The sequence below is a fragment of the Myotis lucifugus genome, unplaced genomic scaffold, assembly GCF_000147115.1.
Source record: "Myotis lucifugus unplaced genomic scaffold, Myoluc2.0 scaffold_87, whole genome shotgun sequence".
Taxonomy (NCBI): domain Eukaryota; kingdom Metazoa; phylum Chordata; class Mammalia; order Chiroptera; family Vespertilionidae; genus Myotis; species Myotis lucifugus.
Window position 1 is genome coordinate 4,599,989 of NW_005871135.1, and position 22,945 is coordinate 4,622,933.

Consider the following 22,945-nt stretch of genomic DNA (forward strand, 5'->3'; position numbering starts at 1 on the left):
TTTACTTCTTGTTCATATATTATTATTATTTTACTAGAGGCCCAGTGCACGATTAAATCGTGCGTGTGTAGGGTCCTCTAGGCCTAGCCTATCATCAGAGCCATGTCTGCCACCCCGCGATGCCTCGCACACTCCCTGGATGCTGCCGGTGCCCTGCAATGCTCCACCAATGCTGCCGGTGCTCTAGGGTGGGGTGGGGGGAGGGCCCAAGAGGTGCTCCATGCACCTTCTGGGACTGGTCATTTGGTCGGCCCGGTGTTACCACGTTACAGCCACAGGCTTTTATAATATAGATAATCATTTTATGTATTGTATGTAGAGATTATTTTTACTTTCTCTTTAATTTTTAATTGTAATTTAAGTACAAAATATGAAATTTATTATTTTAGCTCTTGCAGTGGCATTTAGAACACTCATCACCTAGATCAGGGGTGGGCAACCTTTTTGTGAGTGCGTGCCAAAACCAGCAAAATCTCTGACTCAAAATTCTTCTGCGTGCCAACCCTAATTTTTTGAGAACATGTTACGCCTACTTGATATCTCTTAAGGTGTATGTATGTGAAGAACCTTGAAGAAATAATAAAATTCATTCTAGCTACAAAAACAGTATATGATGATGAAAAATACATTTATTTTTTAATGTATACATGTACACTATAGTCCGACAGAAAACTTTATGCCTCCGTTTGATATTATCAGTGGGACTTTTGCTGCTGCATCACTGATGACAGAGATTTTACATCAGGTTTATATTTCATAACCTTCAGAGATATGCACGAGCTACTACTTTCATCCATCAGGCTACTCCTATTACGAGACTTAACAAAATTAATCACTGAAAATAAAGATTCACAAGCATATGTGGATGAAAACATGGAGAGTAACGCTTTTGCAAAGTTTTTTAAACAAAAATAATTTTCTGGATTGGCATTCCAAGTCCTCAATAGTTCCTTTTTGACTCTTCTATCTGGTACTCCTGTCTCTAGTCGCTTTTTTTTCAATGTTTTCCAAGTCAACTCTAAGGTCAATAAATTTCTGCTTCCAAATAAAAAAGTCGATATTAAGAACAAAATTGTAAATGGAAGATTATTAGAGAGGGTTTCGCGTGCCAGCAAAAGTTACTGGTGTGCCATGTTTGGCACGCGTGCCAGGGGTTGCCCACCCCTGACCTAGATCTCATTCTAGGACACCTAAAAAAAACTCTATAGAACATCAGTGTAATCAAGTGTTTGGCAATTGTGAAAAAATTAGCACAAAGATATCTATGAATCAGTATGAAGAAACATCAGGATAAATGGGAAAAAAAGCAATGTGTAAAAGAGCATTTACAAGATTCCAATTTTAAGTGAAAATAAAGGGGAGATAGAACACACATACATCTGCCTATCTGAGCAAAAAGAAACTCAGGAAGAATAAAACAGATCTGGAAACAGCCCAGGTGTCCATCTATATATATATAAAAAGCCAGCATCCATAAGGACTGGAACGACCAATGCCTGGTCGCTATGATGCCCACTGTGGCCAGCGAACTGACCTTATTAAAAGGTGGGGCCAGCCGGCCAACCTCCTGCAGACCCTCCCCCTGGCCAGCCCACCCCTGATTGGCCCACCTCTCACGATAGGCCTGCAGCCCCGCCCCCAGACCAGCCCGCCCTTGATTGACCCCCAACCCCAATAGGGAAGGGGTCTGGTTGGCCAACCTCCTGCAGCCCCTCCCCTACAGCTGGCCCCGCCCCTAATGGGACCCTACCACCAATTGGCCTGCAGTTCCTCCCCCTGGCCAGCCCCGCCCCTGATCACCTCTCACCCCAATAGAGGGTGGGGCCTGCCAGCCAACCTCCCGCAGCCGCGACCCGACCTGGCCACACCCCAGGTCAGCCCCCCACCCCGATCAGGGCAGGGCCAGCTGGTCCATGCTCCATAGCCCCTCTCTATGGCCAGCCCCACCCCCAATCGGCCCCCCCACCCAATAAGGGGAGGGGCTGGCCGGCCAACCTCCTGCAGCCCCTCCCCCTGGCCAGCCCCATCCCTGATGGGCCCTCACCACCCTGATTGGCCTGCAGCCCCTCCTCCTGTCTGGCCCCACCCGTGATTGTCCTTCCATCCCAATAGGGGGGTGGGGTTGGCTGGCCAAGCTCCTGCAGCCCCTCCCTCTGGCTGGCCCCACCCCTGATAGGCCCTCCCCCATCTCGATCAGGGGTGGAGCCCACTGGCCAATTGCCCACTGCCCCTACCCTAGCTGGCCTAGCCCTGATTGAGCTCCGATCAGGGCAGGCCGGCTGGCCAACCTCCCGCTATCTCCTCCTCCCAACAGGCCCAGCCTTGGTCTGCCCTGATTGTGGCCGATCTGGCTGGACCCCACCTGTGCACGAATTCGTGCACTGGGCCTCTAGTCAATAGATAAGTGAATAAAACAACGGTGGTACATTCATACAATGGAATACTACTCGGATGTAAAAAGGAAGAAAATCTTATCTTTTGCAACAGCATGGATGGGTTTGAAAATTATTATGCTAAGTGAAATGAGCCAGTCACAGAAAGGCAAATAAAATATGATAGCACTTATATGTAGAATCTAATGGACAAATAATATTTTTCAAAAAATAGAAACAGAAGCATAGATACATAGAACAGACTGACAATTATCAGTGGGGAGTTGGTTACTGGGGCTGGATGAACAGGTGAGGGGATAAAGCAAAAATATATATATTTACAAATATATATATATGACAGATAGACACAGACGACAATATATATATATATGACAGATAGACACAGACGACAATATGTGATAGACAGAGGGAAAAGGTTAGCAGAAGGTGGAAGTGAACACAGGGGGAAAAATGGGGATGAAATGAGACATGATTTCGGGTGGTGAACCTATTTGGTTTTATTAACCAATGTCACCCCAATAAATTCAATAAAACAGAAACTAATGAGATTTTTTTACCTACAGGAGGTGAGGCAGAAGAGATGGGAAGATGAGGACAGTTATTTGTAAACTTTCGACTATGTTATCTTTTGCCATTGAAAAATAAACAAAAGAGGTGGTGAATAAAGCAAAACAGAATAAAACAAAACAGACCTAGCCAGCTTGGCTTAGTGAAGAGAGTGTCAGCCTTCAGACTGAAGGATCCCAGGTTCAATTCCAGTCAAGGGCACGTACCTCAGTTGCAGGTTAGATCCACAACCCTGGTTGGGGCACATGCAGGAGGCAACCAATTGATGAGTCACTCTCATATTGAAGTTTCTCTCTCTCTCTCTCTCTCTCTCTCTCTCTCTCTCTCTCTCAAAATCAATGGAAAAATATCTTTAGGTGAGGATTAACAAAACAAAAAAGAATAAAACAGAAACAAAGAATAAACAAAACAAATGGACCTAAGTATATTTCAAATGAATACCAAAATTAGACTAAAGGGGAAAATAAAGTAAGTAACTAAATTAATTTTTGAACCCCCAATTTTGACTATATACTCTCACAAGTGAAAAACAACAACACTTGAAATAAAGGTTTAAGCTGTATTTAGTGTCACTGACAGTGGTGTGAGTTCAAGATTCTGAAACAACTCACCATGTATCCAAAGATTCAGCAAATAAGTAAACATTGAGGAAAAAGGAGTCCCTCTCACTCTGGGGGAAAGGAGCTCTGTACATGGGAAAGGAGATACTGCAAAGAACTCTATGGTGCCAAACTAGAATTAGAGATATCAATTCAAACTTATGGGTTTTAAAATGTATAAATGGATTGCAACTTATAGCTTATATGTAAACATCTATACTGTTCCCATTCCCCATTCTTTCTGTCCCAGTCCAGACCCACCTCCTGTGAGTAAACTTTCCCTTAGTTTCTTAGTTTCTAGTTTCTATTCCTTGTGTTTCTTTTATATATATTACCAGTTGGCTTCTCTGAGACCATTTAGAATCCTTGCAGGCAATAAACACACCTAAGGCTTCAAAATGAATAACTACAGTAATGGATTATAACTTAGAGAATAAGAATCCACAAGTCCATAATGAAATAAATAAATAAATAAATAGAAATAAATGAGGTGGAATATGGGCAAGTTCCTTCTTATAGGAGAATACAACTAATAAATATATAAGAAATGATAGAATTGGAAGAATAAGTATTTGGCCACCACTTTTGGAATAATTTTCTCATATGAAAATCAAACAATGAATATTAAGTATAGTAGGTGAAATTTTAATAAGCAAAAATTTCATGGTTACATAGTATCAAAATATGTACCTAAATAATACCTATTAAGTATAAGGTTAAAATAATAACTAAAAAATGGCAACTTTAGAGTAGAGAACCTTGTACGCATACCTTAGCTAACTGATCAAGGATAACTTTTTATGAGGCCAGCATTACCCTAATTTCAAAACCAGATAAAGACACAATAAAAAAAGAAAATTACAGGCCAATATCCCTGGTGAACATAGATGCTAAAATCCTCAACAAAACACTAATAAAGTGGATCCAGCAACATATTAAAAAGATCATACACCATGACCAAGTGGGATTTATTCCAGGAACGCAAGGTTGGTAAAATATTCACAAATTAGTAAATGTCAGCACACAAACAAACTGAAAGACAAAAATCGCATGATCATATCAATAGATGCAGAAAAAGCATTTGACAAAATCCAACACCCATCCTATATAATAAAAGGGTGATATGCAAATTGACCCTATCAGCAGAACGACTGGGAATGACTGGTCACTATGATACACACTGACCACCAGACAGCAGGCGCTCAATGCAGGAGATGCCCCCTGGTGGTCAGTGCGCTCCCACAGGGGGAGCTCTGCTCTGCCACAAGCCAGGCTGATGGCTGCCAGTACAGCGGTGGTGGTGGGAGCCTCTCCCGCCTCCTCAGCAGCACTAAGGATGTACGACTGCAGCTTAGGCCTGCTCCCTGCTGGCAAGTGGACATCTCCCAAGGGCTCCTGGGCAGCCAGAGGGATGTCTGACTGCCAGCTTAGGCCTGATCCCCCGGGGAGCGGGCCTAAGCCAGCAGGTGGACATCCCCTGAGCGGTCCCAGACTGTGAGAGGGCACAGGCCGGGCTGAGGGACCCCTCCTCCCCCGAGTGCACAAATTTTTGTGCACTGGGCCTCTAGTTTTTTAATAAAAACTTCGCATGGTGAAGGCCTGGGCCGAGGCGGGGGGTGGGGGCAGGCTAGAAGGGGTCCTTGGGGGAAAAGGGGAATATATGTAACATTTTCAACAATAAAGATTAAAATAAAAAACTCAGCTAAGTGGGAATAGAGGGATCATACCTCAACATAATAAAGGCCACATATGACCAACTTATAGCCCAAATTATACTCCATGGGCAAAAACTAAAACCATTTCCCCTAAGGACAGGAACAAGACAGGGATGTCTGCTTTTACCAATCTTATTCAACATAGTACTGGAGTTTTAATAGCCACAGCAATCAGACAAGAAGAAAAACTAAAAGTCATCCAACTTGGAAAGGAGGAAGTAATAAAAAGAAGCAAGACAGTCTAATAAATGGAATAAAGACAGTCTTTTCCATAAATGGTGCTGGTAAAATTGCATAGATACATGCAAAATAAAAAATATAAAAGAAAGAACCACTTACTTACACCACACACAAGAGTAAACTCAAAATGGATAAAATACTTAAATATAAGTTGTGAAACCATAAAACACTAGAAGAAACCATAGGCAGCAAAATCTCAGACATCTCTTGTAGCATTATGTTTGTAGAGACATCTCCTAGGGCAAGAGAAACAAAAGAGAAAATAAACAAATTGGACTACATCAAAATGAAAAGCTTCTAAACAGCAAAACAAACCATAAACATAACGAAAAGGGAACCAACTTTACGGGAGAACATATTTGCCAACGATACATCTGATAAAGGATTAATATCCAAAAATATAAGGAACTCATACAATTAAACAAAAGGAAGACAAACAATCCAATTAAAAATGGGCAAAGGACCTAAATAGACACTTTTCCACAGAAGACACACAGATAGCAAAGACATATGAAAAAATGCTCAAAGTCACTCATCATCAGAGAGATGAGATTCAAATTCAAACTACAACGAGGTATCACCTTATACCTATCAGAATGGCTACCATCAACATATCAATAAAGTGCTGTTGAGGATGTGCAGTATAGGAAGCCTTAATACACTGCTGGTGGGAATGCAGATTGTTGCAGCTGCTACGGAAAACAGTATGGAGTTTCCTTAAAAATTAAATATGGAACTGCCATTTGACTCCGCAATTCCACTTCTAGGAATATATCCTAAGAAACCCAAAACACCAATCAGAAAGAATATATGCACCCCTATGTTCATAGCAGTGCAATTCACAATAACTAAGATCTAGAAACATCCCACCTGTAGATGAGTGGATAAAAAAGCTGTGGTGCATTTACACCATGGAATACTATGCAGCTGTTAAAAAGAGGGATCTTCTACCCTTTGAGACAGCATGAAGGGACCTGCAGAGTATTACACTAAGCAAAAAGCCAGTCAGAGAAAGGCAAATATCACATGATCTCACTTAAATGTGGAATCTAATGAACAAAATAAGCTGATGAACAAAATAGATCCAGGGACATAGAAGCATGGAACATACTGTCGAATCTCAGAGGGAAGGCAGGCATGGGTGTGTGGGTGGGAAGAGATCCACCAAAGAACGTGTATGCATGTATGCATTATCAATGGATCCACATAATAGTATGGTGAAGGTCTGGGGTAGGGAGTGGGGCAGGCTAGAAGGGTTAATGGGGGGGGGGAAATGGGACATATGTAATACTTTCAACAATAAATATTTTTGAAAATTTGTTAAAAAAGAATAAAAACTCCTGCTATTGGAAACATTATCATATGCCTTCTGATAATATGCACTGTGGTATATCAGCTATAAATATAAGCCTGAAATAGACATATAAACATACATACATACATACATATGTATATATGTAACAGTAGAATGTTAACCTTTGGGGAATTGGCTGAAGATTGACCAGGAATTCTTAATATCATTATTACAACTTTTCTATATCTTTAAAATCATTTAAAAATAGAAAGTTGAAAAATCTTTCATCCCAGCTGGAGCAATGCCCAAGAACAAAGCAGTCCAGGGCATGACTGGAATCAGGGACACTGTCCCCTAGGACTCCAGTCCCTCTTACTCTTGGACACACAGCTCCCAAAGGGCAGTCAGAAATCAGCCACAAGCTTGGGGACTTGGTTGCAGTCTCTCATTAGCAGTTAAGTGTCATCTGTGGACTCATTTCTCTGGAGCTGGTTAAGGAAAAGGAAAGTCCGTAGAAGTGCCAAGTCCCCAGATATTTCTTCTGTGTGTCTGATGTTAGGTCTCCTGAAGATAACTGAGGAGATGGGCGATAATTTGGAGCAGAAGGTGTCTGAACTCACCAATAAGGAGCCCAGGTGAGAGGAGCTGGAAATCTGCCTTTGCCGATGGACCTGCATGTGTGCTAGTGGGTTCATGTGTGAGACTTTGTGTCCATGACCCTGTGTGTGTGCACATATTGTATATGCTTGTATATGTGCTGTTTGATAATTATGTGTGTTTGCGCTATGGATCTGACTCACAGTCTCGTTTTAGTGTATGTAGACCAAGTTAACAGCCTCCTGGCATGTGGAAAGGGACTCCTGATTCATGTCTGTGACTGTAAACACTGATATCACAGCTGAGCACCGGGAGTGAGACTGTGGTCTCTGCTGCTGGACAAGAAGATGCCGACCTCATGAGGAACCAAGGTCAGCTGAGAGAGAGTTCAGACCTCTGCTCAGCAGTGTGTTGTGCACACGTGAGCTGTGCCTGTGGGTGACGCTCTCGTGTATGAGAGCTGGAAGTTATGTTATTGGATTTTCTGTGTGTATGTGACCATGTGTGTGTGACCATATGCATGGGTGTTGGTGGTGGTTTAATGACTGTGACTGTGGCTGAATAGACCTAACTGCCCCATGCTGACTGCCCTCCCCCAGCAAGGGTGAGGTCAGAAGGAGGGAAGTTCATTAATACACTCTCATTAATAGTAGAGTGTACACTGTTTGTTGTAGCGAGTGTGGCTGGGTGTGCATATGTGTTGGGTGTGTCTTGTAAGATTTTGAATTGTTTGTGGTCTTGTGTGTTTTTGGTGAAGTGTATGTGGTGTTTGAGTTATGTATATGTGGTGAGTTGAGTGTTCACCAGGTGCATCATGAAGCAGGTGTGTTGATGTGCATTGTGAGTATGTTTTGGGATGAGAGGTATATTATTGTACTAGAGGCCCGATGCATGAAAATTCGTGCCAGAGTAGGCCTCCCTTCCCCCGGCTGCTGACACTGGATTCCCTCTGGCACCCAGGACCCGGGCTTCCCTCCAGCTTCTTCCAGAATGATGCCCAGAAGGACATCTGGTGTAATTAGCATATTACCCTTCTATTATTATAGACTAGAGTCCTGGTGCATGAAATTCATGCACGGGGGTGTGGGGGTTCCTCAGCCCAACCTGCACCCTCTTTTAATCCGGGACTGCTGGCTCCTAACCACTTACCTGCCTGATCGCCCCAACCACTCTGCCTGCCTCTGCCTACCTGCCTGATCATTCCTAACTGCTCGCATGCCTGCCTGATCACCCCTAACTGCCTCTGACTCAGCCCCTGCACCTGGGACCCAGGCTTCCCTCCTTCCGGCTGCAGGCAACCGGACCCGGGCTTCCCTACCTCTGGCCGGCCACAGGCACCTGGGACCCATGCCAGCTTCGCCTGGGCTGGCTGTTAGAACCCAGGACCCTGGGCGGCTTCCCCCCAGGCCAGCCACAGGCACCCAGGACCTCAGGCAGCTTTGCCCGGGCCCAGCTTTGCCAGGAAGGATGTCCAGAATGACATCCAGAAGACTTCTGGTCTATCCAATCTAATTAGCATATTACCCTTCTATTATTATAGATGTTATGTATGTCCAACTTTGTGTTAATTCTGACTTGTATGTATGCATATGAGTGTTTATGAGATGAACCACATATTGGCTATTCTTCCTTTAGGATGGAAATTTGATTAGGTGTGACTTACATTCTCAAATCAGCACTGTGTGTGTCTGTGTGTGTGTGTGTGTGTTTGAGTGTGTGTGTGTGTGTGTGTGTGTGTGTGTGTGTGTGTGTGATCTGTATCCATGACTCCAGTATTTCCTAAAGTGTCCTCCTTCTGGGGCACCATTACCTAAGATACTCAAATTCTAAGCAACACCCTGGTTCTTGAAATGGATCTGTTATCATTTTTATGTAACTGAGTGTGACTGAGTTGCTCAGAATTTTCCAACCTTTTCTTTATTTTTACTAAACATCCCAGGGAAACAAACAAACAAACAAACTAATCATATCTCCAGGCATCATGATATGTGGAAAGTGTTGGGCAGAATTAGCATTAAATAGTGATGAGACCTGGGGAAGTTATATGAAACATTGGTCTCACTTTCACATCTATACAATGGAAAGAATGACACAAGTTTTGTGAATCTCAGAGGCCCTCAGTAAATAGTTATTGCATAAATAGACCTAATGTATTTGAGAATTTTTGTCAGTTAGAAAGTAAATAAATATGAAGGACTATAATTAACTAGTAAAGGGAATAAAAAATTTTTGGACAACTCTGGATCCTCACAGCTCTAAAATAACATACTGTGCTTGGCTCCTAAGCAAAAAAAGAGAAATTTCCCTGTGTAACAGTTAAGAGCATGGGTTCTGATCACACAGACATATTAGACTGAACCCCATAAAGTAGCTAATACTTGGCGATTTTTAATTTATAGAAAATGGTAATACATATATACCAAGTTATAAACAGTACATATCATATATGTAATAGATACTGATATACACACGTGTATTTGTGCGCCATTCTGTCCCTGCTGTACTGCTCTGTGCCTACAGAATTTGTGTCATTTATGTTTCTATTTCTTAAAAACTAAAATTGGTCAAAGAATACAAATCCTTAGAGCAGCTGTGAAGAGGTTTTAAAATCTGGGAATGTAAGGCTGATGTGTGGATTTAATTAGGAAATGTAGGTAAAGGCCTTAGCCTGGTACCCAAATGTTCACCTAAATGTTCAGCATTATTATGAAAGATACTTTGTGGACTATTGTGGTTTTGAAGATATTCTGGCCTCAAGTGAGTTTCAATGGCCACCCATTTCCAGAGTGTCCCTGAGTTTACAGCTGAGGGTCAATGGGATCCGGCAGGTTCACAGGAGGTCTGACAATGCTCCAACAACACCCACTCAGTATTGGAGTCTCATGTTACTTTTAGGCAGAAACAACCGACACCACTTTGCAGGGGCTCACCTTCTATTCCTGCCACAGTGAATTATTATGGTTTGGCTCTGGCCTGGTGTAGAAATGATCCCTCCATGCAGATCAAGATATAAACTCATAGAAGTTTACTGCTATGTGATGAGGTCTTGTGACTACTTTGGGGTTCAATGTGTTATTGGAGCCAGACTGGGAGAGAGGGAAGAGGCATAGATCCACAGATGTGAGAAATTAATATGAAAGTATTTAAAAATGAAAGGTTTTCCCAATAATGACAGTATGAGATAAGATGTCCCGTTCATCCTTTCTAGGTTCCTGAGATTCGCATGAGGCCTGAGAACCAGAGCAGCGTGTCCCAGTTCCTCCTCCTGGGACTCCCCATCCCGCCAGGGCAGCAGGGCGTGTTCTTCACCCTGTTCCTGGGCATGTACCTGACCACAGTGCTGGGCAACCTGCTCCTCATCCTGCTCATCAGGCTGGACTCTCGCCTGCACACGCCCATGTACTTCTTCCTCAGCCACTTGGCCTTCTCTGACCTTTCTCTTTCCTCTGTCACTGTCCCTAAGATGCTCATGAACATGCAGACTCAGCATCAATCCATCCCCTATGTGGGATGCATTTTTCAGTTGTATTTTTTCATGCTTTTTGGTGGTATTGACAATTTTCTCCTGGCTGTGATGGCATATGATAGGTACGTGGCCATCTGTCACCCTCTGCACTACACCACCATCATGAGGGAGGGGCTGTGTCTGCTGCTGGTGGCTGGCTCCTGGAATCTCTCCTGTGGCCATGCCCTTTTGCACACCCTCCTCGTGGTTCGACTGTCTTTCTGTGCTGACAATGCCATCACCCACTACTTCTGTGACCTCGCTGCACTCCTGAAGCTGAGCTGTTCAGACACCTTCCTCAATGAGCTGGTCATATTCACCGAGGGAGGAATGATTTTCTTTTTGTGTTTTGGTATTATTTTGGGCTCCTATATCCGTATAGGGGCCATCATACTGAGGGTGCCCTCCACTAAGAGGCTCCTTAAAGCCTTTTCTACCTGTGGCTCCCATCTCTCTGTGGTGTTTTTATACTATGGGACAGTTACAGGTGTTTACTTTTTCTCCTCATCATGGGGTTCCAAAGACATAATTGCTTCGGTCATGTATACAGTAGTTACCCCCATGCTGAACCCCTTCATCTACAGCCTGAGGAACAGAGATATCAAACAGGCCTTAGAGATGTGTGTCAATAGGGCTAAGTTCTTTAAGCAGCAATCACTAAATCCTCTTGTTGCAGTCAGGAGCACAGTGAGATATATCTCCTAAAATTTTTGTATGGTTGACACCTCTATATTTCTTTCATAGTATATACATCATCTTGTAATGTATAAGTGTTGTTTATATGGTCACATTTGCTTCTAGGATTGTTAATAATTTTTTATTCATAATTGATAGTTTTTGCTTGTCCATAATCTCATAATATATATGCAAAATCCCATGCAAACCCATTACACAATCATAATTGTGGTTTTTCTCATTCTGTTTTGAGATATCTGATTTTTTGTTTATGCAGTTTTAAAAATTTTATGCTATAGAAGACTCACTTATTTAGCATCATTATCTGCTCCTGGTGATCTTTCTTTTTTTTGAACTGTTTTTTTACGCTGGCTTAAAACTGACTGTGCACATCTCTTCCTAATTCACAATCAATGACATCATGTTGTCTGACTGCAATCAGCCATGGTAAGAATAATTACACTATGAAATTATGTGCAGCAAAGCCTAGTTGTTAGAAAAGAAGAGGAATGGAGTTTTTAAAAATGCATTTATATCAAACCACGTTGTTTATTATTATGAAAAGTTTCTAGTAGTGGGTCCCACCTTAATGTCATCTACTTCTGATAACTGTATAGATATTTATATCCATAGATATAGATACAGATATAGATATAGATACCGGTATAGTATAGCTGGTCAAGATTCAGCTTTCTCACGGTTAGTGTATAAATGATACTTCTTTTTCGTCACTTTAAACGTTTCTTTGTCCTTATGTCTGTCAGGTGTGCATGGTTAAATATGTAATGCCGGTTTTTACTCATTTTATGTAAGGCAACAATTATTATATTTTTGGAGAATATTGTCTATAAACATCTAATCATAATATATTTGAATTTATATTTTCCATATTTTTATTTGATATATCTGTTTCACATAAATCCTCTCTCATATTCCTCCATTTTAATTAAATACTTTAAAATTCAATTTTCCCTCAATTAACTTATTAATTATACATTATTATTTTTATTGTTTTATAATTATTTTCTGTGCTATATGCAGATATCACTTCTTACTTTCTTTTTAGCCATTTGAGGTATACAATTCAGTGGCATTTAGGGCACTCATCACCAATGTCTCATTTTATGACCACTAAAGAACACTCTAGAGAACATCAATTGAGTATTTTGCAACTGTGAATCAAACAAAAGCAAAGGTATCTATAAAGCAATGTGGAGAAATATGCAGATATATTGCTAAATGAAAAACAGCCATGTGTAAAAGAGCACGATAGCATGTTCCTCTTTATGAACAATGAAGGGGAATAAAATACACATGTGTGTGCCCATTTGAGCAGAAAGAAGCACAGGAAGAATAAATCAGAAACCGAGATTGTTTACCCACAGGAGTTGGGCAGAACGGATGGCAAGATGAGTCGGGTTTTTAATGTACTTTTGACTACGCTGTATTTTGCCCCCAAAAATAAATAGGAGAGGTGGTGAATAAAGCAAAACAGATTAAAACAATACAAATGAACTGAAATTATATTTCAAATTAACTCCAAAATTAGATTAGAGGGGAAAATAACATAAATAACCTAAGCAATTCTTAAACCCCAAATTTTGTCTGTATATTCCCACAATTAAAAATAGTCTAAACAATGTTATAAGCTGTTGAGTATCATTAACAGTGGTGTGAGTTCAAGATTCTGAAACAGGTCACCATATATCCAAAGACTCAGCAACTAAATAAACACGGAGGAAAAGGGTTTCACTCTCACTCTCAGGAAAAGGAGCTCTGTACATGGAAAAAGAGAGGCTGGGAAGGACTCTATGGTGTCAAACCAGAATTGGAGCTATCAAACAGAAATCATGGGTTTTAAAATGTATAAATAGATTGTAATTTATAGGTTTATATGAACATCTATACTGTTCCCTTTCCCCATTCTTTCTGTGCCACTCCTGACTCGTCTCCAGTGGTAAAATTTCCTTTAGTTTCTTAAATTCTGATTTTTTCTTCTGGTGTCTCTTTTATACATATTTTCCAGTTGACTTCCTGTGATTATTTAGAAACTTTGTAAGTAATAAAGACACCGAAAGTTTCAAAATAAATAACACTGGTAATGTATTATAAGTCAGAGAATAATAATCCATGTATCCATAATGATATTAATGAATAAAGAAAGAAATGAGTGCAGAATAAGGATAAGTTCCTTCTTATAAAGGAATATCAACTTACACCTGCCAGAATGGTTCCTATCAATAAATCAACAAACAACAACTGCTGGCAAGGATGTGGAGACAAGGAAACCCTAGGCACTGTTGCTGGGAATGCAAACTAGTGCAGCCACTGTGGACAACAGTGTGGAGTTTCCTCAAAAATTTAAAAATGGAACTGCCTTTCGACCCAATGATCCCTCTTCTGGAAACATATCCTAAGAATCCCAAAACACCAATCAGAAAGAATACATGCACCCCTATATTCATAGCAACACTATTCACATTTGTTAAGATCTGAAAACAGCCCACGTGACCATCAGCAGTTGAGTGGATAAAAAAGCTGTGGTGCATTTACACAATGGAATACTACATGGCTGTATAAAAGAAGGAACTCTTACCCTTTGCAACAGCATAGATGGACCTGGAGAGTATTATGCTAAACAAAATAAGCAAGTCAGAGAAAGATAAATACCATATGTGGTGTCTAATGAACAAATAAACTGATGAGCAAGATGGAATCAGAAGCATGGATACATAGAACAGAAAGGCAGAAACCAGAGGGGAGAAGGCTTGGGGTGACCAGATAAAGAAGCTGAAAGTATTAGCTGAAGAACAAATTTGCATACCTCATGGACATAAACAATAGTGTAAGGAAGGCAAAAAAGAGGGAGGAGAGGGTAGTGGAGATGACAAGGGGCAAGTCTGCAATAATGTCAACATTAAACTTTTTTTCATAAAAAGAAAAGAATACAACTAAAAAGGAAGAAGAAATGATAGAATTAGAAAACTTGCCATTAGACCACCATATTTGCCAAGTAGGCATCAGCAATGGATGTGAAACATAGTGGGTGAGATTTTAATAAGAAAAATGTTAATGTTATAGAATCAAAATAACTACCCAAATGATACCTATTAATTACAAATTTAAAAGAGTAACGCTTAATAAATGTTAGTACAGACACCACCTTAACCAATTGATCAAGGATAAAAACTCAAGTATTTGGAAAAATTAATATCACAAGCCTTCTAATTATATGCACTGTGGTATATGCTGAAAACAAATGCTGAAAACAAAGCATGAAACATATATGTATACAAGAGGCCCGGTGCACAAAAAATTTGTGCACTGGGGGGGAGGGGGGTCCCCCACCCCAGTCTGTGCCCTCTCGCAGTCTGGGACCCCTCGGGAGATAACGACCTGCTGGCTTAGGCCTGCTCCCGGGTGGCAGAGGGCAGGCCCAATCCCTAGGTGCAGCCCCTGGTCAGGCTCAGAGCAGGGCCGATTGGGGAGTTGGGGCGCCGTGCCGTCATGCACAGAGCAGGGCGGATCGGGAGGTTGCGATGCCACCCTCAGTCACGCTCAGGGTAGGGCCGATTGGGGGGTTGGGGCACCACCCCCTGTCACGCACAGAGCAGGGCCGATCAGGGGGTTGGGGTGCTGCCCCCTGTCACTCACAGAGCAAGGCCAATCAGGGGGTTGGGGCACTGCCCCCTGTCACTCACAGAGCAGGGCCCATCAGGGGGGTTGGGGCTCCGTACCCTGTCACACACAGAGCAGGGTCGATCAGGGGGTTGGGGAGCTCCCCCCTGTCATGCACAGAGCAGGGCCAATCAGGGGGTTGGGGAGCTCCCCCCTGTCATGCACAGAGCAGGGCCAATCAGGGGGTTGAGGAGCTCCCCCCTGTCATGCACAGAGCAGGGCCGATCAGGGGGTTGGGGTGCTGCACCCTGTCACACTCAGGGCAGGGCCAATGGGGAGGTTATGGCTCTACCCTGTCACACACAGAGCAAGGCCCGTGGAGGGGGGTTGGGGCGCCACCCTCTATCACCCACAGAGCAGGGCCAATCAGGGGGTTGGGGCGCCGCCACTGTCACACTCAGGGCAGGGCCGATGGAGAGGTTATGGCTCTTTCCCGTTACACACAGAGCAGGGCCTGTGGGGTGGGGGGGGGGGTGTTGGGGCGCCGCACCCTGTCACACACAAAGCAGGGCCGATCAGGGGGTTGGTGCGGCCCACCCTGTCACACACAGAGCAGGGCCGATCAGGGGGTTGGGGCGCTGCACCCTGTCAAACACAGAGCCGCAGGGCAATCAGGGGATTGGGGAGCTCCCCCCTATCACGCACAAAGCAGGGCTGATCAGGGGGTTGGGGCGCCTTCCCATGTCATGAACAGAGCAGGGCAGATAGGGAGGTTGTGGCCCCGCCCCCTGTCACACATAGAGGCGCAGGGCGATCAGGGGGTTTGGGCGCTGCCCCCTTTCACACTGATCCCAGTGCCGGGAGGCCTCGTGGCTCCGCTGATCCCAGTGCTGGGAGGCATATTACCCTTTTACTATATAGGATAGAGGCCTGGTGCATGGGTGGGGGCCAGCTGGTTTGCCCTGAAGGGTGTCCTGGATCAGGGTGGGGGTCCCCACTGGGGTGCCTGGCCAGTCTGGCTGAGGGACTGAGGGCTGTTTTCAGGCTGGTGGGTTGACTGAAGCTCCCAACTGCTCCTTTTTTTCTTTTTTTTTTTTTCTATTCTGGGCCAGCTTTAGCTCTGAGGCCTCGCTGCTGAAAACAGGTTTCTGGCCTTTGTTTTTCCTTCTGTATTTGATACAATGTTGCGGTCCGGCTGGCTGAAGCCTGGCTGACTAACACAGATTTCTAGGGTTTTGTTTAGCTTCTATATTTGCAACATAGTTGCTTAGAGTTGCAGTTGAGAGGCCGGCAACTCAGACGGGGAACGTTGGAGTCCGCCGTCACAGGAGCAAGCAAGCCTCCCTGCTTGCTTCAGTGCATGGCTGCCGGCCGCCATCTTGGCTGACAGCTAATTTGCATAAGATATGCTGATTAGCCAATGGGAAAGGTAGCGGTCGTACGCTAATTACCATGTTTCTCTTTTATTAGTGTAGATATGCATAGCCCATGGACACAGACATTAGTGTGGTGAAGGCCTGGGAGGGGCGAGTGTGGGGTGGAGGGGGCCAATGGGGAAAAAAAAGGTAACAACTATAATACTTTCTAAATAAGGATACATTTAAAAAACTAAAGAGATTTTTTGAGGTTTAAGTGAATACAAAAAACTTCATATATTTAAAGTATACAATTTGAATACTTTTGACATATGTATACATCCATTAAACTATCACTACAAGCTGTTAGGACCAGGAAGTTTCCCCATGCCTACCTCCTGCTCCTTCTTTGCTCCTCACCTCTGTCCCTCAGGGGAACTACTGACATGTTTCTCTCACATCAATTAGTTTGCACCTTCTAGAAGTTTATCTAAATGGGATCATACACAATATATTCTTTCATTGCTGCCTTCTTTCACTCAGCATAAGCATTTTGAGATTCTTCTATGTTTAATGATGAATATGTATCAAGACATTTTTATATTCTTTTTGCTCTTTAGATGATTCTTTTTATTGGCAAGTCCTATTCCACTGTACAGATATACTACAGCTTTTTGTTCACTCACCTGTTGAAGGGGCTTTGTGTTCTAACAGAGGTCTGTATAGTGCTTTGGGAGCCTGCTGAATGACATAATTGGAATTGTGATGCAGAGGCCACGGGCAACTGGGAGCCTTCTGCTTGCCATCTGGAGACTTGGGCAGAGGCCCTAGGTATCAATGACATTACGGACACTGTCGGCTGGAACTCCAGTTGCAATTCAGTCTCTGGCCCCTAATCATGTCCCTTCCAAGGGGCCTGGAGGAACTTGGGCAATTATCCCAACTGAATGCTGCTCTAGTCGGAGGCTTGGGGCTGTCTCCCTCTGGGGTCTATTTCTGAAGCTAAAAGGAGATCAACTGCCCACTGTTTTGAAGCTGCTGAACAGACCTCAGACCATGATGGTTTGTTCCCTTCACGTTAATCCTGGGTCTCCTGCAAAGAAACTGAAGATGCACAGAAACTGAAGATTTGGGAAACAGCACAAAGCACAAGGTATCAGAACTCATAGCTCTGGTTTAGATTAGAAGGGTGTGTGTGTGTGTGTGTGTGTGTGTGTGTGTGTTGTATGACTTTGTGTGTGTCTCCACTGAGGATAAGTATAAGTCAGGGAAGCCTGGAGTTTCCTCAGCGATGTCTGCCTTATTTCTCTTGTGTTTAGTTGCCTGTGTGCTGCATGGAAGACCTTGTGCATCACTGTGATTCGAATGTGTGACTGCCTGTGACTGCAATGTGTGTGGTGGAGGATGCTTGAGAGTTATGTGTGTGCAACTGTGTTGCACACGTGTGAGTGAGTTTTGTGTGTTTTTCATAGATTTGTGTGACGTTGACTCACACTCTGGCTGTATTTACCTAGCTTGAGTGTAAGCCAGGGAAGTCTGTAAGTCTCCATCTGGCAAGGCTGTGGCTGTGACAGTGTGTGAGTGCTCTTGTGTGTAACAAACTCACACCTTGACTTCCTTCACACAGAAGATATGTAGGATGGAGACTTAAAACCAAGATACTAAAACAGGCCAACAAATATCTTGCTTTCATATGTTTGGATTCACCATAGCTACAGACCAGAATCCACACAGGCAGCTCCAAAAAAAGCCCATTTTGAAGATCTGATGGGGGCCATTTTTTAGTGATTTGAATACAGGAGCATCCATGGAAGCCCAATGTTTTTGAACTTTTTCTTCAACTTTGTTACATGGTTTAGAAACTAAATGCTCATATCTGAGGTCACTTATGTCTACACTCAACTTAATAGCTCTGTGGTCATAGATGCTCAGCAGCCTCCACTGTCAAATGGGAATAATGACAATCACTGGAATCTGGTCTGTAAGGTGCTTAAGTTCTAGCACATTGTAAGCACTTAGTAATTTGTAGCCTGTAGAGGCCATGACACCTGACTGTCCATTTCCTGAATGCTAGGAGACAATACCTGCTAGGTACACTGACAAGAAAGTCAGTCCATCCAAAGACTCCCCTGGACCTCCAGGCAGCCGCTTCTCTTCCCTATTACTGAGTGTCTCCCAGCCACCTCTTTCACTCATGGTGCTGAAAGAATCAAGGTACCATTTCTGTATTGTTCTCATTCCTCAAAATGGGTCTCTTCCAGGAGATGTTTGAGATCCTAGTTACTTACTGGCATTACTTAACCTTAAGTAATGCCAGTAAGTAACTAGCATTAGACACACACACACAACAAGATCAATGCCAGGTTCCTCTCCCAAGCTTATGGGTATTTTGACATTCAACTTTAGCTTAACCTTTCTACCTCCCACAGGAAGAAATGGGTGAAATCTCTTCCCAGTGAAAAGATGACGAGAAAATCTACCTTTGAGATCAGGTTCCGCTGGGTAATGTCTATGTGAAATTGTGTAAGCCATCTCACTACTGTTAGTAAATGAAGGAACAAAAATCACCGTCACCCTACTTCCCAGATACAGAATAAACAATGGTAGATTGAGTGAAATTGAAGGTACATAAAAGCCATTTGCAAAATACTGGGCTTTAGGACTGTGAGTGGTGACCCTGTCTGAGCAGAAGGACTCCCTCTAATGCTGAGACTATATTTCTTAAGGTCCTGGCTCTTTTGACTAATTAAAAAGAGGGAGAAACAGTAGGGTTATAGGAGCAGAGATTCTAATAAATTTAAGAAACATGAGACAATTGAGACTACAGCAGTTACTAACTGTGTGATCATGTGGGTTCTCACAACTTCTGAATATGTATATAATGAAGTTTTACAACACCTACCTCCTAGAACAATTGAAATTTAATGTGTCAATGAATGCAAAAATGTATTGGTTTGACAGAGTATTTACTAAATGTCAATTATTATAAACTAGGGGCCCAGTGCATGAATTCGTGCACCTTGAAAGGAACTGGAGGCCGTAAGTTGCGGTGGGCACAGGGGCGGGTCTTGGCCCATCCTTGGAGCCCCTGCCAGGTCCATCCTACTGAGCCTCCCCAGGTCCCCTGTCTGTCAGCAGCCCTTCTCCCACCGCCACTGACAGCGCGAAGCGATTTGAGCCAGTGCCAGTTTCAGGAGCGAGCAGCAGCAGTGCCGGCAGCAGATGAGAGCAAAGAATTTTCAATAACCACCAGAGGCTAGCCCCAATTACAGCAACTGGCGCCGAGCCTTGGACTAGCATCCCCGCTCACCTACTCCACCATCCCACCATGGCCGATGCCCACTATGTTCTGCGCTCTGCCACCTGGTGGTCAGCACACATGATAGCGACTGGTTGTTTGGTTGTTCCACCATTCGGTCTATTTGCATATTAGCCTTTTATTATATAGAATGTGAAGATCAGTACTAGAAATAGTGATGGTTATTCGGGTAACTGTGAATCCTAATAGGCACTTCCCATCCCTCAGGGTCCCCAGTTCTCACATGCCAGATCTCAGATCTCAGGTGTTTCCTGTCAATGGATCCTCATTTCTGAGCCAGCATGAAGCACCAGATGCAGATGGAGATAGATGCACTGAGGTAAGTTTACTTCTTGGCAAAAAGATGGATGTGCATTTAGACTTGTCTCACCAGAAGATTTACCCAATGACAGGATATGAGCTCCACAATGCCTCTTGAGAGGGTGAGAGCTCCGATAAGGTAGCACAGGAGCTAGGTCAAATCTTTGGCCCTTTGCGCTGATCTTCTCAAGATGTTGTTTGATTAAATTCCTACATTTGATCTTGGCTTCATTTGGGTAGTTAGCACATCATAAAAATAATGACTAAAATTTTGTGTGTTCATTTTACACAGGCACTGTTCTTAGATATTCATGTGTCTTGAATTAGAACCCTCTTATTGACTCTAGGAATGTGTGATATTGGTATCTTCACATACTGTGGCATAATATGTGGCCATGATAGAATCAGCTCCTTAAGTCAGCCAACCAGAGAGCAATGTCACCAGACTCCCAGCACAAGGAATCTGGCTGCAGAGCCTTACCTTTACTCAGTCCTCTGTCAGGTGTGCCCAGAGGGTCATGGAGCAGAGGAAAAAGTTCCTGTGTTTCCCATTTATTCTTGCATCTCTAATTAGTAGCACGGTGCCAGGAACCTGGGTGATTAAATAATAAGGATGAATTTGTTCTGGTTTCATTTGAAAGAAGCCATATTGGGCATTGAAGGTGTGTTGCTTGCAATGAAAACTATAGCAGATTATATGATGCAAGGAGATGTTATTTTTCTCCAGGAGAAAGTAGGAAACCCTACAGTGGTGACCATAAACACACTTTCAAAGTCTCTAGCCTTCTTCACTGTCCTTTCATCCCCAGCAGACAGAAGAGCAGCATGAGGCCTGAGAACCAGAGCAGCGTGTCCCACTTCCTCCTCCTGGGGCTCCCCATCCCGCCAGGGCAGCAGGGCGTGTTCTTCACCCTGTTCCTGGGCATGTACCTGACCACAGTGCTGGGCAACCTGCTCATCATCCTGCTCATCAGGCTGGACTCTCGCCTGTACACGCCCATGTACTTCTTCCTCAGCCACTTGGCCTTCTCTGACATTTCTCTCTCCTCTGTCACTGTCCTAAGATGCTCATCAACATGCAGACTGAGCGTCAATCCATCCCCAATGTGGGATGTATTTCTCAGTTGTATTTTTTCATTCATTTTGCTGGTCTTGATAATTTTCTTCTGGCTGTGATGGCATATGACAGGTACGTGGCCATCTGTCACCCTCTGTACTACACCACCATCATGAAGGAGGGGCTGCTTGCATTGCTGGTGGCTGGCTCTTGGATAGTTGCCTGTGTCCATGCTCTTATTCATACCCTCCTCTTGGTCAGACTGTCTTTCTGTGCTGACAATACCATCACCCACTTCTTCTGTGACCTCACTGCACTCCTGAAGCTGAGCTGTTCAGATACCTCCCTCAATGAGCTGGTCATATTCACCGAGGGAGGAATGATTTTCTTTTTGTGTTTTGGTGTTATTTCATGCTCCTATATCCGTATAGGGACTATCATCCTGAGGGTGCCCTCCACTAAGAGACTCTATAAAGCCTTTTCTACCTGTGGCTCCCATCTCTTTGTGGTGTCTTTATACTACGGGACACTTGTGTTTACTTTTCCTCCACAGCATGGGATTCTAAAGATATAATTGCTTCAGTCATGTATACAATAGTTACCCCCATGCTGAACCCCTTCATCTACAGCCTGAGGAACAGAGATATCCAACAGGCCTTAGAGATGTGTGTCAATAGTGTTAAGTTCTTTAAGCAGCAATCATTAAATCCTCCTGTTGTAGTCAGGAGCACAGTGAGATAGATCTAAAATTATTGTATGGTTGAACTTCCATATAACTTTCATAGAATATGCGTTTTGTCATCATGTACATGTGTTGTTAATATGTTATCTAGGTCATATTTGCTACTTGGATTGTTAATAATTCTTTATTACTAATTGATATTTTTTGCTTGTTCATCATCTCTTACAAGATGTATGCAAAATCTCAAGCAAAACATTTTGCACAATTATAATTGTGGATTTTTGTTTTTTTCCTCTGAGTCATGTCTGTTTTTGTTTATGTATTGTTTATACTGTGTTAATGAGGATGCCCTGATTTAGCATCATAGTCTGCTTCTGGTGAACTTTCCATTTATTTTTTCCCCCTGATATTTTAATGTTGGATTTTCTTGGATTCAAGCTGATTATTCCCAGCTCACATTCAATGCCATCATTTTGGTAGATTGCAATCATTCAAAGTAAGAAAAATTACACTTTGGTAATTCCCAGCTACTACCAAAAAAAGCTTTGTAAAAAGAGAGAAACTTTAAAAAATGCACTTAACAGCACACAATTGCGTTTATAATTAGAAGGTATTTCTAGTACTTGGTCCTACCTTAAGACCTCATCTACTTCTGATACTTTCTATATGTACAGATGCAGATAGAGATATAGATACTAGGGTAGTGTAGATGGTAATGATGCAGCTTTCTTGCGGTTAGTGTTTACATGGTTTTTCTCTTCTATCACTTGAAACTTTTCTTTGTCCTTATATCTGTGAGATGTCCATTGTTAACAATGTAATGTTAGATTTTGGTCTTTTAATGTAGAATAGCAATTATTATATTTCTGGAGAATTGTATCTATTAACATCTAATGTAATCCTATATTATAAAAGGCTAATATGCAAATTGACCAAACGGCAGAAAGACCGGTCGCTATGATGCACACTTACCACCAGGGGGCAGACTCTCAATGCAGAAGCTGCCTCCTGGTGGTCAGTTTGCTCCCA

General features: G+C 43.0%; 1 pseudogene; it reads left to right on the forward strand.

The window, feature by feature from the left end:
* The first annotated feature begins 10,628 nt into the window (after positions 1–10,628).
* LOC102427645 lies at positions 10,629–21,975 on the forward strand (annotated as a pseudogene).
* The last annotated feature ends 970 nt before the right edge of the window (positions 21,976–22,945 follow it).